This window comes from Camellia sinensis, chromosome 15, assembly GCF_055761805.1.
Source record: "Camellia sinensis isolate YWXY chromosome 15, ASM5576180v1, whole genome shotgun sequence".
NCBI classification, from domain to species: Eukaryota; Viridiplantae; Streptophyta; class Magnoliopsida; order Ericales; family Theaceae; genus Camellia; species Camellia sinensis.
This window is the reverse complement of record NC_138975.1, coordinates 53,143,371-53,149,208: the sequence shown is the minus strand read 5'-3', so window position 1 is coordinate 53,149,208 and position 5,838 is coordinate 53,143,371. Positions and strand designations below refer to the sequence as shown.

The window sequence follows — 5,838 nt, the reverse complement described above, 5'->3', positions numbered from 1 at the left end:
ACTAAAGCTATCTGTGAGTAACAACTCTGTGAAACTATGTTTGATTATACGTATTTTCTGACTGAAATGATATGATCTGTTTTCTAAAATGCTATTTTATGGAGTATGAATGAATGTTTAGTTTTCTAAAATGTATTTGTTGCATCCTTAGTTCATGTGGCCCTCGCTCGGGGGAAACAATACCGTAGCTTATGTTCATGTGGCCCTCGCCTGGGGGAAACAATACCGTGGCTTATGTTTATGTGGCCCTCACCAGGAGAAAACAATATCGTGGCCTATGTTCACGTGACCCCCACCTGGGGGATACAATACCATAAAGATGTTGACCTTATGGTCGTCGGTACCGGCTATGCATGTGGGTCTTATGACCAATCTGATCTATTAGCTAATGGATGTACCACATAAAACTGCTCATGAATTTTGAATATGTGAATTTGAATCTGTTTCTGATATGAATTTTGATTTCTGAATTTGTGACGGACATCATTCATAAACCCTTTACTCTGTTGTTATTCACTGAGCTCCAGTTCACTATATTATTTATGTATGTAGATGATCAGGCGCGGGACTAGGCCTAAGTTGCTAACCTGGAGTTCTGTTTTGTTAAAGCCAACCACTGTGCCTTCCAAGGAGGTTCCCAAGTCTTTTTTAAGTTTTGTGAAATCAATGCCAACTATACTTTGTTTTTGTTTATTAGACAAGTTTCTGAATATTTTATAATTAAGGCTAACTCTTTTTTTTTTTTCTATAAGGGTGACATAAGACTGATGTTATTATGATGTCACATATATATATATAAATTAAGTTTTAATTTTTCCGTCCCATAAATGTCTGCACAGCTCTATGGACATTGTATTTTGATATTTGCTTCCGCTAGCCTTTAATTTTACTAATCTGTTCAGTGGCCTTCGGTAATCTCAGGATTACTGGCCAGTTGCGATGCTAAACCTATAGGGGCGAGTTTGAGTCGTAACAAAAGAGTATCATAACATTATTTAATCTCTTATGTAACTACATCTAATTTATTAAAAAGTATGTAAAATATAATTTTAAGTTTAATATAGGTTTTATTTTTGTTTTTAATTAAACTCAATGTACTTTTTGTCTATTATTTGAGTTAATCTAGTAAAAAATATAATTTTTATAAATTAAGAAAATAAAATTAAGTTGACCTCAAATATGGTTATAAATAATTTTATTTAATAGAGATTAGTTTAATTAAATTTAACTTGTGAAGAAATTTTAAATTTTTTTCATACATTTGATGTGTTTAGTTAATAGTGAATTTTTTTTACATGACACGTTAATATGACATAAACTAAATACGGATCGAAAATGGCACGACACGATAACACAAAATAACAAATTGATCGAATTAATGTTAAAATAATTTTAACACGAACTCGAGAATTGAGATGACATGACACAAATGCGAATAAGCCCACCCCTAACTATTATTTTGAAAATTCAGTCCAAATCCTAGAAAAACGATTGAGGGAGTTGGATGGGCCATTACTAGGCTCGTACCCAGCCATAATAACCTAAACCAATGGGCCGTAAAAGACCAAGGGCTCTTTGGTCACTAAAAAATAACTCTAGGATTTAACAGAGACAAGACGACAACTATATCATTTCATCGTTCACTAACAAAAGCCCTCTCTCATTTTGTGTTGTTGTAGCCGCTAGCTATATCAAACCTTAGCTATGGTTTCACACACACACACACACACACACACACAGAAAGAGAGAGAAAGAGAGAGAGAACAATCATGGCGGCCATAGTGAGGGCTTTGTCTGTAAAGAAGGCTGACATTCAAATGATGTTGGCAGCCGAAGTCCATCTCGGCACCAAAAATTGTGACTTTCAAATGTAACGTTATGCCTTCAAGAGAAAGAACGATGGTACACTTCTTCTTCTTCTTCTTCTTCTTCATAGATTCGAAGCAAAGAACTTGACATTGATAACTTTGTTTGTTTCATTTTTACTATTATAGTGAGATAATTGTTGGTAGATCTGAGTTGGACATATGTATCTGTTGGCTTTTTTTGGCTTTTGAAGGTTAATTATGTAATTTTAAGCGTACTAGTAAAGATCAATAAGTCCTTATAAAATTTTAATTGCCAACCAATTATCAGACGATTGTGTTGAAGTTCTTTCAACCTCAATAAAGAGAACTTTTATTGGTGGCTTACTTAGGAGAAGCTAATAAATAATGATAAGTATAAAGAATAGTTTAGAAACTGAATTTCATTGAGTAAATAAGAACTTACAATGAGCTTACAATGACCCAACCTATAACAACAAGCTACTACTCCTAGGAAATGAAGTGCAGTACAGAAATTAAAGAACTGGAAATGTAACAACTGAAAAGAAAAATATGAAGTAAATAATTGATTTTTGGATCTAAGTCTGGGTCCTCCTTCTGGTGGCCTTCTCTTTTATTTATACTTTCTAATGGTAATCGTCAGAGTGGACTTCCAACCGTCGAAATGTCGTCCTATGATCATTGATCATGGTCTCACACAGTTAGCTTCCACTACGCCATTTTTGCAGTTAGGTCTCCCTCCTAAATTTGAATTTGAATTTGAATTGTGAGTAACTGTTAAGCTACGTCATCTTGCGCCTTCTAACTGTTCCAATGTTGCGCAGATCCATTATTACCAATATGAACTACCACGAGTCTGTTGCTGATTGGAGACTTGCATTAACCCCCAAATTACCCTTATGAGCCACGTGTTAAGCTGCGATTAGCCTATAAAAAATATATAGCCAACAGTATCTAAGAGCATCTCCAAAATTCTCTATCTTCTCATAAAAATTTAAGTGGATATTTAGTTAGAACCTTTATGTGGTATGTAACAATCCAATCCTTACTATTTTCATCAAATCTTTTTTAAAAATTTCCAAACATATCCTAAAAACATGGTTTAACAAATTTTTTTGTTGAAAGAAAACATCTCAAATTCTTACTCTTCTTAAAAATTCATCAAATTTAATTTGGAAATTTCGTTTGGAATTGGTTCATCCTAGATTTGTTAAAAGTTGTGCCTTTCCCTTGAATTGATACAAGTTTGGTGAAGGATTGGGGATGATAATATGTGTTTATTGGCTGATGTTGATCTCATGTGTTGTTAAACTATACCGATTATTAACAGGGTCATAAAGCAATTAATGTTAATGTAATGTGTGTTGATTCGTTACTTAGTTGTATTTGATGGGCAATCTAAGGATTGTTGTCTTCATATATCAAGAACCAAAGTTGTTGAATTAGGTTTATTCACCTAGTTTTATATATATATATATATATATATATATATATATATATATATATATATATATATATATATATATATATATATTTGATAGGTCTCAATGAAAGCAATTGAGTAATGACTTGTACTGTATAAAGTTTATTTTTATTGCTCAGTATAAAATGTGGTTACTGGTAGGTTTATGTTTCATAATCTAGGGGCGCCCCCGGCGCCCCCCCCCCCAAAAAAAAAATAAATAAACAAATAAATAAAAAAAATAAAATAAAATAAAAAAATCTCATTATTAAGGGAATTGAATTGCTATTTGAAATAATGTGGCAAGGTACTTGGTTTATTTTGAGGTTGTGCACCGTAAAGGCTGTTAGGGAGGTCACATGTGATGATCATGGATCATCCATGCTACACGAGCACATATGGAAATTGAATCTAGTTGATGAGTTATTTTGTTTTCTTGGATTTGTGTTTTCACAAAATTGTTTCATATTTTGATGCTCAAGTATTACATAATCAACATTGGGAAAACATGGGAGAAACTTCAGCTTGCTGCCAGGGTTATTGTTGCCATTGAGAACCCTCAAAGTTTGCACAGTACACTGGTGCTCATGCCATTGCTGGTCATCTCACTCTTGGAACATTTACCAACCAGCTTCAGACTTCATTTAATGAGCCTCGCCTTTTGATCCTAACTGACACAAGAACTGATCACCAGGTCAACACTGCTTTTAATTGTTCCACACTTGCATGGTGTTTTTGATTGTTGAATTGATTTTTAATTGTTGGATGAGTTGTTTAGCACAAAATTGCTCTTAGCCATAGCCCTAACTAATAACTATAGCCAGAAATGCTGAAGTAGATGTAACCTTGTTCTGTATATCATTGTTCTTATGTGCTTATATGTTCTGTATATGTACATTTTCGTTCTTATTTATATCATTATCCTAAACTTGTTTGCAACCCATTAAAGAAGCTGCCCTGGGAAACATTCCCACCATTGCTTTCATTGATTCCCCAATGCGGTATGTTGATATTGGCATCCCTACCAATAACAAGGGGAAGCACAACATTGGCTGTCTATTTTGGCTTCTGGTAAGGATGGTTCTGCAGATACGTACCTCGATTCGTCAAGGGCATAAGTGGGAAGTGATGGTAAATATTATAGAGTGCTGCACCAGATTATGCAGATTATGGAGCTGCTGCACTTGGTGCCGGTGACCGGGGTGCCCAAATTACTGATGCTCAGTGAGCTGGTGATGCAGTTCCGGTTGCCATTCCTGTGGTTCTTGCTACTGGTTGGGCTGGTAATGTAGGTGAGTATTGTTGTTCTGCCTTCAATTATTGAAAATGATAGAAATACATTTTATTTAGCTTTTGTTGGTCCCTGTTTTCTTTATGCTTTGTTTTTCCCAAGTTTTATTATTATTATTATTATTATTATTATTATTTTTTTTTTTGAGATTTGGTAAATGTTCAATTAACAAACCTTAATGATTATATTTTTGTGAGTAGTGCTATACAAACAGAAAATTAATACAAAATGATGTGGTAAGCTTTGATTTTTTATCACTTAAAATAAAATACCCGTCAAGAGGATTTTTTATTTCAACAATACCACTGCCACATCATTTTTGGTCTTGTTAGGGAAGTTGGTTGGTTTAGTTAGCTATTGACTATTTTAGCCTGGCTAAAATTGTTGTTGTACGGGAGCCGAATATCCGGCATTTCTCGTACACCTTGTGCCCAAGCTGCACTCCGATCAACCTGAGAATACAATGAGGGTGAGCTACCCGGCGGTGTATTGCTGGAAAACCCCTCCGACGATCAAGTTAGTACACTCAGAGGAAAAGAGAGAGAGAGAGAGAGAGAGAGAGAGAGAGAGAGAGAGAGAGAGAGAGAGAGAAGGGAGGAGACAAAGTGGTAGGTGAGCTTTGATTTGGGGATGTTCCAGACTTGAGTTTGGGGGCACAACTCTGCTTATATAACTTCTACGCCCATTCACCTTTGGACGCGTGGACCTACTCTTCTCTCCCATTTCCCCACGTATCAGCGCAAATACAACTAAACACCACCTAACAAAACCGCCAAACGACATGGACAGTGCAATCCCCTTCCTTTAGTCTCGTGGCGTCGCATAGCACTCTTGACCGAGATACAGTCAATACAGAGCCATGCCATCACACAACAACCAAGCTACTTGTCTGGTTTCCTTGACAATTCCATACCATGGCTCAGCCGAGCTCCTTGGCTACAACCGAGCATAAGCTCAGTTCACCACGTCGGAAGGACTAATCCAGCCCAACTTTGAATAGTGCATATCTCCCCGGACCGGTAATCCACAACTGTTATCTCACAATCGGAATAATACCTCGATTTAACCCGCATTTAAAGTCAGACCGAGCAGAAGCTCTTGACTTCGGCCCAACCAGCTCGGTCCAACGTTTCAGTCGCAAACTTCCCTCTTAGTTGTGTTTGGGAAGTTGATTAGTTTTTTTTTTTTTTTTTTTTGATAGTTAATCTGATGGTTGTGAGAGAAAAAATTAAATGATTATGAGTTGAATATGATATTTT

The 5,838-nt window shown here is 35.7% G+C and overlaps 1 pseudogene; it reads left to right on the top strand.

The window, feature by feature from the left end:
• The first annotated feature begins 1,769 nt into the window (after window positions 1-1,769).
• LOC145812734 (small ribosomal subunit protein uS2-like) lies at window positions 1,770-4,737 on the top strand (annotated as a pseudogene).
• Window positions 4,738-5,838: the final 1,101 nt, after the last annotated feature.